We start from the raw sequence: 14,454 nt of genomic DNA on the forward strand, positions 1-14,454 counted from the left end.
CAGAGCCTCCCAGGCACAGGCTCCACTGTCACAGGTCTCCCACCTGCAAGGGCATATCATCATGTCCTCCTTCTTGGTCTCATCTGGATAAAGTGAGTCCATGAAGGAGGGCTTTCTGCTTGGCGGACGAGGAGGCAGCTTCTTCTGGTTTCCTCAGGATCATGACTGTCTCTTCTGGGCTGAATGTTTCCCCTCCCAAGTCCATTGTGAAAGGAAATTCTCATTCCCTTGCTTTCAAGGGTCTGGTTTCCCCAAGAACTCAGGGAGACTGGCCTCTCCCTGGAATGCAGCACCAGCCCCTACACCCAAAGCCAGAAAATTAGCACCCAGCTTGAAACACCACCAGATCCTGAAGTCAATTCCTGCTGAGGTCCCACATCCATTTTGTAACCCCATAGTATCTCCTGATCTCACCTTTCCCCTAAGACACAGCTCCCAGCCTGCCCTTGGCTTCTTAGAGGAACAGTGGGATTTCCCAGAAGCACTCCCAGACTGGGCAAGAAATGTCTTGAAATGTTCTCTATGTATTTTCCAGGACATGGGATATGGGGAGAAGTCATTTTGGTTGTGTATGTGCAACAGTTTTGATGCGAATAGCATCTTTTTCAGACAGAGATCAAAGAGTGGGGCTACAGGATGTAACAAGAAAATGGATACACTGAGCCAACGTCTTCATGGTGTGAAGTCATAGGGAGCAAAGAAGATGGTTAAGAGCAGAGAATATGGAGCCACAACTTATGTTCAAATTCCACCTCAATCACTTCCTAGATATTGGTAGAGGGCAAAGTACTTACCTCATTGGTGCCTCAGTTTCTTCATCTGTTGTTGGCAAGAAGGATAAGTGTACCTAATTTGTGAGGATATGGAGAGTGCTAAAGGAGTTAATGTTTCAAAACACTTGCAACATCCAGCACATTGCATGCCCTGTACGCATACATTACAAATGAAATGTAAATGTTCTTCTGAAGCTGTCTGTTTGCTCCAGACGGGAGACTAGGGGCTGGAAGGATGTAGACAGCACTCCCTGAGACAGCACGTATCGATGAATGAACAACACTGTTGAAGGCATTACCAATGGCACATCCGCCTCCCTATGGACATTCCCAGGCACAATCACACCCAAGCATCCCTCCTCCGTCCTGCATCATCTTCTGGGATTCTATCCAGGAATCACGGGGGCTTCTTGAACCCTGGGACCCACACCCGCCACAGGTTCTCTTCTGTCTGACAGCAAACCCCAGGCCTTGTCCTAATGGCTGCAGCCCACAGGCTCTTCACTCTGATCCTTTTCTTCACTTGAGGGAGACGTGTCATTCCCAGAGCTGGGCACACAGAGTGTCAGCCTTGGAGGAAATGCCTCCCTGGCCAGTGGCAGGTGGAAGAGCGCCGTGACGGAGTAGGATTTGTGGAGAGTCCTCCAGGTGTGGTCAGAAGGGGCCCAGCCAGGGCATTTGTCAGCAAGGTCTGGTTGGTGGACCTTGGTGACAAAAGAGTGGTGGGGACAGCATGTTTTAGAGTTCCTGGCATGAGACAATCCACAGGATGGTCATGAAGTCAGAATCAGCCTAGTGAGGTCCAGCTCAATCCACTGTCATCTGTTCCCTGACTGGCTCACTAATCCAGGAGTGATTTACAAGGGCGATATTCGTCTTCTACCATCTTTTCGTTGATTGGCAGGAGCTAGTATTCTTTACAAAACTTGTGTATTTTTACATAGGAAACGATAGGTGAGTTCTGTAACAACCCTTCTTGCAAAGTTCTCACTAACGTATTGAGTCTCTAACAGAATCCACCGCTGGGAACTTCACAAAAGATCCTGACCTTTACTCTCTGGTTTTAGATCTTCCTGATTGGTAAATTTTCTTGACTCCTGGCTCCTTTCCTGAGGTTCGTCCACTTAGAACAATGTAGGACTGCAAGCTCTTGCCACTTGAGAAGTAGTGGTTCAACTCTATGATGTTGGTCTTGCTTTCTAAGTGTGTGTGTGTGTATGTATGTGTGTATGAGACTGTTTTCTGCATCTTGCCACGTGGGTCAGATTGACTTCTTTCCTTGGAAAAGTTGTCCCTAACCACTTTCTCTGGGCTTCATTTTCAAGTCTTGAACAGTGCTGTCCAACAGTAGAATTTCACACTCTATCTAATGAAATTTAAACTTTTTTTAAATACTGACATTTAAAAAACTAAAAATAAACAAGTGAAACTAATTTTTAATGGTATATGTAAACCCATTATAACCAAGATATTACCATTTGTCCAGGCAATCTATATAAAAATTAATAGTGAGATAGTTCACATTTTTTTTTAATTGGGATCAACAAATCCATTTACATAGTCTCCATTTGTAAGTTGAAATTGTTTACATACGTGGTTTCTGTGTCCCCCACTCAGAACCTGGGCTGACGTGTTAGAGAGGAAAGAAAGCAGAACAGGCATAAGTAACGATCACTGTCAATCCAGCTCAGCACGAACACTCACCACTGACAAAAAGGCTGTCCCTGAGCAGGGAGTAGAGGCCCCTCGGGGTGACATGGTGGATCAGCTGGTTCAGCACCCAGGAATGCTGCTCTCTGTCACATGGGGTCTCTGTCACACTCTCCATCATGAGCCATGGGGTCAGGGTGGTAGGTGCAGGCAGCTTCCATGCTGGAGGCTGCCCCTTCCTCCGCAGGCCCGGGGAGAGAGGAATGTGGGGACTCTAGAGAGATGTCCTGAATCCTCTGATAATGGGGGCCAGAGGGAGGGAGGAGCAAATTGGCAGTCAGTGGAAATTGAGTCAGTGAAAATTGGAGCAAATTGAGTCGGTGAAAATTGGGGTGGTCACCGAAAGTGTTCATGACTCTCAAATGCTCAGAAAAGGGACTTCCCTGAGGGAGATCAGTCTACAGCCCAAGACAAGGGGCCCAGGCTGCTCTTCTTGAACAAGGATCCAAGCAGGGGAGGAGGCAGGAGAAGGACGAGCAGGAGAGACAGCAGGTTGGGTGCGGCTGGCTGGGACTCATCCTGCCGGGAGCTGCTGGCACCAGGGTCTCATCAGGTGCTGCAGGACTCTCTCAGTGGAGTTCAATGTGGCTGAGCTCTTGCTCATGTCTGTCAAATACTGGATGTTGGAGATGGTGGAGTTGAGTGTGAGGGCCTTCAGGTCGTGCCCCTTGGCTGCAAGAAGAGAGGGAGAGAGATGGCCATCACTGAGAGCTGGGCTGAGACCAGATCAGAAGCCTGAACTCAGTATCATCTGTTGCCTTTGCTCCCAGTGGAACCACCACCCAATGCTGCGCTCATCCAAGTTGAAGCCAGCATATCTCTCAGCTCCTCCTCCCTCCCCTGCCGGTAACACCAACTGCACCTACAGATTGCTCCTCAATGCATTCCTTCTGTTCATTCACGTCCCAGGTAGGTCTTATCTTTTCTCACCGGAACCAACACCCTAACATGCTCACTGGATGCATTGTCTAAAGGATGTTCTCTGCCTTGAACATTAGAAGCATTTTTCTGAAATGAAGATCTCACTAGAACACTCCTGCTCTAGCATCACCCGTGGCTCCCTAAGGCCTTCAGGGTTAAGTTCAAACTTCTTGACCTGGCACTCAAAGCCCTTGCACATCTGGCTCCTGCTGACTCTTCAGCCTCATTGATGGATTCACTCTGAGTTAGGCTTTGTGCTTCAGGCAAACAAAATTCCTGTCACTTCTCCCATACACTATGCTGTTTTTGCCTACAGGGCCATTGCTCATGCAATTTCCTCTGCCAGGAACACGCTCCACACCTTATTTCCCTATATAACTCCTACTCCTTCTTAAAGACCCCAATTGGGCAAAACTTCCTCCAGAGAGCTCTTCCAACCCAAAGGATGCCAGGTGCTTCTCCTCAAAACATCCCACCTTGTATTAGAATTTTCTGTGACTTTCACAAGACCAGGGGCTCTCTGAGGGCTGCATCAGATTGAAATATTGCTATAATCCTTGTGATCAGCATGCTTGCCCTCAAAGCAGAATTGCACACCTCGGCTTCCCAGCTGCCCAGTAAGAATTGGTCAGTTGAGGTGTGGGGCTGGAGAGCTCCTCTGGGGAAGGAAGAGGGGCCCCCTAGGCCTGTGGTGGCTTCTGGTTGCTCAAGCAATGAGGAAGTAGGCAGGAACATGCTGCCCGGCTCAGGAGCTGTGGAAAGGGCTGTCGTCTGGGAGACACAGAGACCCCACACAGTGGGTGAAGCCCCACAGGCTCATCTGCACTCCAACAGTGGCTGTCCCAGGACAACCATTCACAGGTGAGCCATAAATGTGAGTGACAGAAGGAGGGATTGTGTGAGTAGCGGGATGTTCGAGCCTGTGAGTGAGATGAACCCAAGAGAGACAGTGTGCTTGAAGAAGAGAGAGACGCAACAAAGAGACAGGTAGAGGCACAGATAGAGGGGATACCTGGATGGACAGAGGAAGAGCGGACAAATGGAGGGTCACAGGGAAAGCAGGAAGAACAAAGACAAGGAAGAGAAGTTGAGACATGGGAGGAAAGAGGATGGAAGGAGAGAAGAAGGACAAACCGGCGAACAGGCAGGAGGACAGTTGGACAGATTGATACCTGGACAGATGCTCGGGTGGATAGATGGAAGGAAGGAAGGAAAGAATGGAGGGAGCGAGGGAGGGAGGAATGAAGGATAGGAGGAAGAGAGGAAGGAAGGAGTCTGAGAGGAGGGAGAACTGGGAAAGTCACCTGCCCACGTTCAGAGGGTGCTTTAAAGGGAGGGTAAGGCTGAGAATACAGGACCCCTAACTCCCAGGCTTGTGTCCACCTGTCCCAATGCTGCCTGTTATTACTCGTAGAGACGGGCATATGGATGTAAAGGAAACCTTGAGCCCTACCCTCACAACACACAAAACTCAATTCCTGGACACTTTGACCTAAAGGGGAAAGGTAAAATAATGAAACTTCTAGAAGACAACATAAGAAAACATCCTCGGGACCACAGGGTAGAAAAAACTTCTCAAAGAAGACACACACACACTCTCCATACAAGAAATATCGGTAAACTGGGATTCACTAAAATTTAGGCTTTCGGTTCATCATAAGACACATTACAAGAGGGAATTTGCAAGTCACAGGATGCGAAGAGATTGTCCCAGTTCCAATATTCAACAAAGGATTCACATGCAGAATACAGAAAATCTTCAGCATATTTATTAGATAAAATGCCGTGAAAGAGATACATATTAATGCTGCTTATTTTAATGAGCCACATTTATTTGACAAGGACAGTGAACAAAGCAATCTGAAAAGCAGGGGGTGAAAAACGAACAGTAGATAAACAGAATCCCAGGAGGGTTTGGAAAAAGCAAGAGAAGCCCCTTACATAACAGTTCATTGGCCTTAGAAAAGGAAAGTACTACTGGATTCTGTTAGGAAGTCAGAAAGATTGAAATATCTAGTGGCTTCAGCGGAAAAATAAGATAGGAAAAAATAACTATGATAGTTATTTGATTTTCCTCCAAATGACTTTATCCCTTAGAGAGCAAGGCACTTTCCTTTTCAATCATCAACACATCAAAGTTTAATTTCCCTCCATTTAGCCTTTTTCGTGGCCATAGGTTAGAAGCAGCAAAGGGGCTCAGCAGGCTGAACCAGTCTGCAGACATACTCTGTCCTGTTCCACACTGGCTCACACATGTGCAAAGTGGTCGCTTCTCACAAGGGAAAAGCCTGCAGGGCTGAGGGGCAGCCACCCCTTGGACCCTGTTTGTTAGTACCATTGGAAATTTCTCCTGAGTCCCTACTCAAAAAGGAAGTGGGTGGGGGGTAGAATAAGAAGGCCATATATTTGAAGGAAATAGGAGAAAATATTTCATTGTGAAAGTAATAAATGTTGCTTTTCAGAAGTCATGTGTATGTTGAAAGTCTATGTCTTAAGGTACCACAATGAAACAACGTACACCTCATCTTCTCCCTGTTTTATCTGAGCATTAGGTTAAAATCCATGAAATTCCTAAGCTTAAAAAAACACACAAAAATCACAAGGAAAGTTTTGGAGGTCATGGATGTGTTCAGCACTTGGTTGTGGGGATGATATGATGGGTGTATGCATATGTCCAAACTAATCAATACACATATAGAAAACGTGTGCATTTTTTGTCTATTACTCATACCTCAACAGAGCTAAAAATTCAAATAAATTCCTAAGTTTACTTTTTGAGGGTGCATAAAAGTCAAAATTTCTAATAAAATTCAGATTCTTAATTTCTGAACATAAATAGCATTCCTGCTTTGATGGGTGACCCCACGACTCTCAAAAAAATCAAGAGCAATTGCTACTGTCAATCTCAGTGGAAGTTATTTTCAACACCTCACCCCCCCCTGTACACCTCATTATTTAAAAACCAAGGAAATAGTCTTCAGCTTTTAAAATGAAGGAGTAAATGAGTCAGCTTGACATTATACTTTATTCAAGATTTAATGTTAAGTAAAGGAAATAACTGAGCATGAGCAGAATCCCTTCCATAACTCATCTTTTCTCCTATGCTGATAATAAAAATGACACTCTACTGAAACATAGTTTGCATGATATATTCTCAAGTAAATACACTTAACTGCTGGACATTTTATTTTGAGATTCTTATTCAATTTCTTCATATTTATCTATAAAACTTATTTGGCATCTTTCATCTTTTTACCATTTTCATCTTTTTAACTTTCGAAGGTTTAACTTTCCAAGAGACTATTTTTTAATGACGAGCTAACTGATGAATTTGTGCACCAACTGTTTTTTTGAGACTGAATATACAAATGGACAAAGGACAGATCATATATGACAGTATAACTCTGACCCCCCAACGTGGGAAGCAAACATCCCAAGAAGCCAAATCACAGCCCCTGCAGCATTCAGCACAGAACAGTCAGCACTTGGTCAGTAACTGCCAGTTTCCAAAACTCTCGTTCTGCTTTCAACACAGGACCGCCAGAGAAAGCCACATGTGCTCCCTAAACCATCACATAGGATGCCTGCCTTCTACTTAGTGAGCTCCAGCTTCCCCGTGTCAACAACTTCCAATCAGGCCACCCCTCCCCCACTCCCCTGACCTCTGCCACCCTCTCCCCTCCCTTTCCCTTCTCTCCTCTTCTTGTGCATGCGACAATCCTCTCCTGTCGCATTACAGTCTCTGCAATATTTTTAACGTGTGATAGACCAGCTCCTCCCTCAGAGTTCTTCCTGGTCCATATTTTCCTAGCTTAGCTTATGCGTTTATTTTTTCCATGTAGGATCATTTATCTAACTCAACAGAAAAGCTCGTTAAAATTTTTATTGGCATTGTATTCAATTTATAAAGTAATGGGACTGACCATTTAATGAAACTTCCTAACTTAAAACATAGACTGACTTTCCATTTGCCAACTATTTTTAATTGAAATTTATAGTGTGATCATTGTAGATTCTACACTGCTGTAAGGAATAACTCCAAAAGTTCCAGTGTACACTTTACCGAGTTCCTTACAATGATAACATTCTGCAAAACTATAGGACGATACCACAGCCAGCTTGTTGGCATTGATGCAATCCACTATCTTATTCAGATTTCTCCAGTTTCACTTGTACTAATTTGTTCCTGTGTATTTAGTTCTGTACAATTTTATCAGATGTGCAAGTTTCTGTATCCATCACAGCTAAAATAATGACCAGTTTAATCACTACAAGGTATTCTTGCATTGCCTATTAAAAAATCAATGGATGTTATTTTTTAGAGCAGTTTTACGTTTACAGCAAAATTTAATGAAATACACAGTGTTCTCATATAGTCCCTGCCCCCACATATGCATAACCTTTCTGTTGTCAATACCCCTCATCAGAGTAGTATACTTTTCACAATTGATGAACATACATAGGCACATCATTATCACTCAAAGTCCATAATTTACATTAAGGTTCACTCTTGGTGTCAGAGATCACTAGGGTATAAGTCTGTGGTCCATTTCTGGATTCTCTACTCTGTTCCATTGATTTATGTAGCTGTCCTACAATGAAAATGATGATGCTGTGATTACAGTATGTACAAGGCAATACTAAATATTGTTAAAGTGTTTACTGCCGCATTATTCTTCCTGTCATGATTGTTTTAGCTACTCTCAGCTATGTGCCTTTCTATATAAATTTTAGAAAAAGGTGTCTCTGTCTACAAACTGTGGTGGAATTTTTATTAGAATAATATTAGACCTATAGATCAATTTGGGGATAATTGAGACCTGTCCTCATTATTCTATCCAGTAACATGGTGAGGACTGCAGAATCCTCAGCACATAACAACTCCTTCCAAACCCCCACACCAGGAGGAGACTCAACCAAACTCTGGCGTGGCTTCTAGCTGCATAAGTCTGTGTAACCGGAATGACTCCAGCCCACCATTAAAATGCCTTCCTGAGAGCTCAAAGCTGACAGAAAAATTTGCTATTTATTTTAGTCAACACCCAATTATAGGCCTCTGATCCCCCTTCTTAGAGTATTTACTAAAGAGGGCTTACAACTGTAGATATGTATCTCTCACAATTCTCTAAAGGACCTAAGAGCCACTCCTTTGAAATACAATCATTAAGACAGATAGAGCCTCTTTCTCTCAACTTCTGAGTGAGGATAGAATCCTAACTTTGATAACTGCAAAGTAACGAACACAGTGGGTCTAATCACAGTTACACTGACCAACCTTTGTACTTTTTTACTTCTTTGACTCTACTGAGCCCCTGAACCCTGCTCCTTCATTCCGTCTTTAAAATTCTAGATTCACCTCCCTACAAATCTGAGCGCAGCTCAGCTTCTGTCAGCTGTTACTGAATAAAATCTACTTTCACCACTTTAACTAATTTCTGCTGCATTTGTCTTTGACAATAGTAAGGCTCTCAATTTATTTGCATCTTCTTTAATCACTGTAATCGGTATTTTATAATTTTCAGCATCAGATCCTGTACACATGTTCTTGAATTTATGCCTGAATGTTTCATGTTCTTCGGAGTGGTTTTAAATGATACAGCATTTTCAAGTTTATCATCTGCAGGTTCATCATTAGTTGTAGAAATAAAATTGTCTTTTGTGTGTTGATCTTGTACTTTGTACTTGGTGAACTTTTTGTACTCATGTATTAGTTCTGATTTTTTTTTTTTTTGTAGATTCCCAGAGTTTTTTTACACAGACAACAATGAAACTAGGAATGGTTACATTTTTTCCTTTCTAAACTCTATGGCTTTTATTTCCTTTACTTCTGTTATTGCCAGAAGCTTCAGTATTTTGTTGAATAAGAGTAGTGAAAGTGGTATTCCTTTCCGTGTTCCTTATTGTGGGGAGAATCATTTAGTCTTTCCCTGTTAAGCATGAAGTCAACTGTGCATTTTCTGTAGATGACCTTCAACAAGTTAAAGTAGTTTCCATCTATTTCAAACTTGCTAGAAAATTTTATGACAAACAGGAGTTGGATTGTATCAAATGTTTTCTCTCCATCTCTTGCCTATTAACAAGTCTTGCCCTTAAACAAATAGACAGCCAGTTATTTCTCTGGCAAAAATTGGTTTATCTGGGATTAGCAAAGAATAGCCATTTGGAGTGTGCAACCATGGCAAGCCATGCAGGAGCACCCAGCAAGGAAGAGAGGAGAAGCTCTTTTATCTCAGAGTGGGGAAAACTGTGGGGGCTATTGGACACAGTCTTGAGGGCAGTGGCTTTTCATCGGCAGAGTTGTGACAGTCTCTCCTTGGGTTAGTTTCTGACTGGTCAGGAAGAGGATGTGTTTATTCTTCCTGTTGCACTGCGCCTTTGACATAGGGCATGAGAACTCCCTCTATTAGCCTTCCAACACTATTTCAACTACGTTTCCGTTTATTAACTTTCACATGTCCCCATTTTGATTGCCATCTTTCTCTGAAAGCACTGTTGATCTGCAGTCAGATTTTTCCACTTTCAGTAGCCTCTCGTCCCTCGAGGCCAGGAAGGAGCTTCTCTGGGAGTCATGTCCCAGGTTGGAGGAAAAACACACAGATTGGAAACCTATTGTGGCCACATTTGAGGAACACGGAGTGAGAGGAGGGAGAACTCTCTGGCACTTTTTACCTGAAGTTTGCATGTTATCAAGATCATAGGCATTGGAGATGATCTGAAGTGTCATGTCATCCTCAAAGGTTTGGCAGACAAACTTCCAACAGACCTGGTCCAGACACCTTGGAAACCTTCGCATCAGATACTGTCTGCTTCCATTTGGAGAAATCTTTATTTTTAAGTCACCAAATGATGTGCAGTTCCCCCCAGAGTTTGTGCTTTCTTCAGGTGTGTCGCATGAATCCAAGTCTTGAGTTTTGTGGCAAAAAGCTTGGCTAGCAGCGCCCGATTGAGGAAAATACTATCATCTTGGTTGAGTTTTGTTAGTTTGAAATTTTTGGTAAGTTGTTCCTTGTTTTCAAGTTGTTAAATTTATGAGAATGGAACTGTTTATATTATTTTCAATGGCTGAAGAACCTGCAGTGATCTATCCCTCTCGTGTGTCTCAGGCCTTTGAGGGTGAAGAGGCTTCCCCAAAGCTTCTTGAGGCAGAACCCTGTTTGCTGTTGGCCCCTAACAGCTTGAGTGCATCTGGGTTGGGGAGGAGACAGAGACTTCCAAGAACAAGTTGTTTCTTCTTGAAGGAATGCTGAAGATGCCCAAAGTATGGTACTTTGACATACAAATTATTTGGAGCCAAAAGCAATCGAGAGCCAGCAGATGCAGGAAAAACTCTTGATCTCCACCTTGACTGCTTTAAATGAAGGATAGACTTCCTCTTTGGAAAGGAAATTTATGTTTCTAAAGGAAATTTCCATTAGTGAAAGCATCTGCACCAGAAAGAGAATGACTCTTAGAGATTTTTTTTTTTGAGGAAGATTAGCCCTGAGCTAACATTCCCCACCAACCCTCCTCTTTTGCTTAAAAAGATAGGCCCTGAGCTAACTTCCGTGCCCATCCTCCTCTACTTTATACGTGGGATGCCTGCCACAGCATGGCTCAATAAGTGTTGTGTAGGTCCGCACCTGGGATCTGAACTGGTGAACCCCAGGCCATCAAAGCAGAATGTGTGAATTTAACCCGTGTGCCACCAGGCCAGCCCCTAGAGATTTTTTTTTTTTTGAGGAAGATTAGCCCTGAGCTAACTACTGCCAATCCTCCTCTTTTTGCTGAGGATGACTGGCCCTGAGCTAGCATCCACACCCATCTTCCTCTGCTTTATATGTGGGACACCTGCCACAGCATGGCATGCCAAGTAGTGCCATGTCTGCACCCGGGATCAGAACCGGGGAACCCCAGGCCACCGAAGCGGAACATGCGCACTTAACCAGTGAACCACCAGGCCAACCCCTAGAGAATTTTTTTAGCTGAGAGATTTATCTGCATAACAAGGCAAGCTGTATTTATTATGCATTTTCTCCCCTCATTTTCCCATAATTTTTCTTCAGCCACTTCCTGCTGCTGCTCACCCAGATGGCTTCCTGCTTCCAAGCTCCCCCATGTGCACCCAGTGTGGACTGGACTTGCAACTGGCAGCTGGTGTGGAGCTGCCTGCTCAAGGGCTGCAGAGCACCATCCTAAGTCTCATCCCCACCATGACCTACCTGGCCAGCAATACTCAGGATCTGCCACCACTGCACAGGCTTGGGGCCGTGGCACTGATGGTTCAGATTGTGGGCAGTACCCGGCCCAATTCCCACCCACTTTTGTTGACCACACGCCTGTGCTGTTTGCAGATGGTGCAGATTTAAAAGAGAAGTCATATCCTGTCATTAAAGTGGAACTGTTGGGCTGCCTTGAGGAATTTTTCAACACCTGTAAAACTAAAGAGAAACTTGGAGAATTATCAGAAGAGTTCTACAAAAATGAACTACTATTGATTGAAATGTTGAATATACCTGTCCCTGCAGTTGCTAAATTGAGATGTCTTTTAGACAGTTCTCCTAGGGAAGATTTACTAGACATTCTGACATCACTTATCCAAACAAGCAACAAAAATGCTCCAAATTTTAGATACCATGACTCTGGAAGAACTGTCCAAGATGATGATACCACTGCTGGTGAAACAAATGCAAGAATTGAAATTGCTTTAAAAAAACAGAGAACTTGGGGCCAGCCTGGTGGCACAGTGGTTAGGTTTGCATGTTCTCCTTCAGTGGCCCGGGGTTCGCCAGTTCAGATCCTGGGTGTAGACCTACACACCACTCATCAAGCCATGCTGTGGCAGGAGTCCCACATATAATGTAGAGGAAGATGGGCATGCAGGTTAGCACAAGGCCAGTCATCCTCAGCGAAAAGAGGAGGAGTGGTGGCAGATGTTAATGAGGGCTAATCTTCCTAAAAATATTATAATAATAATAATAAAACAGAAAAAGCGAGAAGGATGATAATAAATGCATTATGTGAATATGCCTCAATAGGATTTCAAACATCCTAGGTACTTTATTTTTTTTATTTTTTGAGGAAGATTAGTCCTGAGCTAACATCTGCTGCCAGTCGTCCTCTTTTTGCTGAGGAAGACTCGTCCTGAGCTAACATTTGTGCCCATCTTCCTCCACTTTATATGTGGGATGCCTACCACAACACGGCTTGCCAAGCGATGCCCGGGATCCGAACCTGCAAACCCTGTGCTGCTGAAGCGGAACGTGTGCACTTAACTGCTACACCACCAGGCTGGACACCATCCTAGGTACTTTAAAAAACGAACGTGAGGAAGAAGATAATCATGATATTGTCATGCTAGAAAAAAAAGTGAGCATCCAATATGTCAGAAGAAGCCCATTAGATCTGTGTCAACAAGAGAAAAAGACTTAAAAAATGCTGCAAGCAATGCCAGAATATGTTCAGATTAGAAATTATTTAGAATTTATGGTGGAACTTTCTGGAACAAAAGTGCAACTGACCATCCAGACATTCAAGAAGCCTAAATTCTTCTGAATAATAAGCATTTTGCCTTGAAAAATTGAAGGAAAGAATGTTGGAATATTAGGCTGTCAAACAGCTGAAAACCAATCTGAAGGGCCCATTCTTTGCTTTGCTGACCCTCCTAGAGTTGGCAAAACAATGTGGGAAATTCTGTGGCCAAGACTCTAGATCAAGACTTCCACAAGATTGTATTTGGATGAGAACGTGAATAGTCTGACACTGGAGGACACAGGCACACCTATGTTGGCAGTATACCTGGTCATAAAATCAATGACTTGAAGACCGTTGAGGTTAACAATCTGGTGTTTCTATTAGATGAGGTTAACAAATTAGAAAAAATTGTGTCCAGGTGATCCTGCAGCAGCTCTGCTTGAGGTATTGGATCATGAACAAAACCATAGCTTCACAAATCATTCTCTAAATGTGGGCTTTAACCTCTCCCAAGTTATTTTAATAACTATCGCCAATACCACTGCTACTACTCCACCTGTCTTCTTGGACAGAATGAGGACATTCAGGTGCCAGGGTATACACAAGAGAAGATAGATTGCCAGCAAGCACTTGATCCCAAAGCAACTGGAACAACATGGGCTGAGTCCTCAGCAGATTCAGATCTCTCAGGTTACTCCTCTTCACATCTTCACCAGGTGTGCCAGAGAGGCAGGGGGTCATTCTCTGGATAGCTGGTTTGGGGCCATTTGCCCAGCTGTTGCTGTGAAGGTGGGAAAAGAACAATATAAGGAAGTCAAGTTGGGCCATTTTGATGTGAATGAGAAAGAAATTTACAGAGAAAACATCTTAGAAGACGCAAAATCTGAATCTATCAATGACAGCAGTTACTTGGCCCTACCACCTGAAATGCCAATTTTGATTGATTTCTATGCTCCAAAAGACAACTTTGGGCTCCAGATATATAAAATGGGCAATTGAGTCAACCAGGAATGGCAATAAGTTTGGCTTGGACTCCCTTAGGTGGAGAAATCATATTTGTGGAGGCAAGTTGAATGGATGGCGAAGGTCATTTAACTCCAACTGCTCAGCTAGGGGATATCATGAGAAGAGTCTGCTCATCTTGCTATTATCAGACTCTGCAGCAATGCCGAGAAATACCATCTGCCCTGTGCTTCTGGAAGTTTTGATCTTAACAACACAGACATCCACGTGCACTTTCCAGCTGGAGCTGTCACAAAAGATGGACCCCAAGCTGGAGTTATCACAGTGACTTGTCTTGCCTCACCTTTTAGTGGGCTGCTTTTACATTCAAATGTAGTTATGACTGGAGAAATTACAGAGGGGTCTTGATCTTCCAGTGAATTAAAGAAAAAGTGCTGGCAGCACACAGAGCAGGATGGAAGTGAATCATCATTTCTCAGAGGAATGAAAAAGACCTTGAAGAAATCCCAGGCGATGTATGATAGCATTGAAGTTTTGTCACAGCAAACTGCCTGGATGAAGCTTTTGATGCTGTCTTTACTGTCAAGACCTACCTACTCTCTTAAATTGCGTTTTGTAGGCCCAAATCTCAACTTTA

Source organism: Equus asinus, unplaced genomic scaffold, assembly GCF_041296235.1.
Source record: "Equus asinus isolate D_3611 breed Donkey unplaced genomic scaffold, EquAss-T2T_v2 contig_193, whole genome shotgun sequence".
In the NCBI taxonomy this organism is placed as follows: domain Eukaryota; kingdom Metazoa; phylum Chordata; class Mammalia; order Perissodactyla; family Equidae; genus Equus; species Equus asinus.